The sequence below is a fragment of the Schistocerca nitens genome, chromosome 3 (assembly GCF_023898315.1).
Source record: "Schistocerca nitens isolate TAMUIC-IGC-003100 chromosome 3, iqSchNite1.1, whole genome shotgun sequence".
Classification (NCBI taxonomy): Eukaryota; Metazoa; Arthropoda; class Insecta; order Orthoptera; family Acrididae; genus Schistocerca; species Schistocerca nitens.
Genome location: NC_064616.1, coordinates 687,040,895 through 687,041,712, shown reverse-complemented (window position 1 = coordinate 687,041,712; position 818 = coordinate 687,040,895). Strand labels below are relative to the sequence as shown.

The 818-nt window shown below is 44.6% G+C and overlaps 1 pseudogene; it reads left to right on the top strand.

Moving 5' to 3' along the window:
• The first annotated feature begins 465 nt into the window (after positions 1–465).
• LOC126249977 (5S ribosomal RNA) lies at positions 466–583 on the top strand (annotated as a pseudogene).
• Positions 584–818: the final 235 nt, after the last annotated feature.

Below are 818 nucleotides of genomic sequence, written 5' to 3'. Positions count from 1 at the left end.
ACACTTTCAAACGAGCCTTACCAAAAACTGAACTAGCGACCTCGCGTTCAAGGGATTCCTTGTTAGAATGTATATTAGGTATGGGGCGCCTAGTTACGAATGTTGACAGCAGGCGTCCACTGACCGATACGTCTTTACATCTATGGTGATGATGCCCTATATTTAAAATCTGTACTTGTAACAACCTGATTTATCATGCTGCATTACTTTATGTAGCATTATTTCTGGTAATTGGAGAGATTGGCCATGGACTTGTTGAAGGAATAAAACGCATTTATTTAGAATTGCTCTTTACTTAACTTGTAAACAGAACTGGCAAAGGTTTAAAAAACTTTAAAGCAGACTTTATCCGTTTTCCTACTATAGATGTTGTAGATGGCCTATATATGCCCAGAATCGATAATAATTGTATGTGTGTTCTATGATTCCGTCTAATAGAAACAAAGAGATGTGTGTATCAACTTTACCAACGGCTTTTCCGCAGTGGTAACACCGGTTCCCGTCAGATCACCGAAATTAAGCGCTGTCGGGCTGGGCTAGCACTTGAACGGGTGACCATATGGTCAGCCGAGCGCTGTTGGCAAGCGGGGTGCAGCCAGCCCTTGTGAGGAAAACTGAGGAGGTACTTGACTGAGAAGTAGCGGCTCCGGGAGAGCGGTCTGCTGACCACATGCCCTTCCAACCAGCATCCGGTGACGCCTGTGGGTTGAGGATGACACGGCGGCGTTTGGTACCGTTGGACCTTCAAGGCTTGTTCGGGTTGAGTTTAGTTTTAGTTCTTTTAGTATATCAAGTTTACATAGCTCACTGGTCTCCAG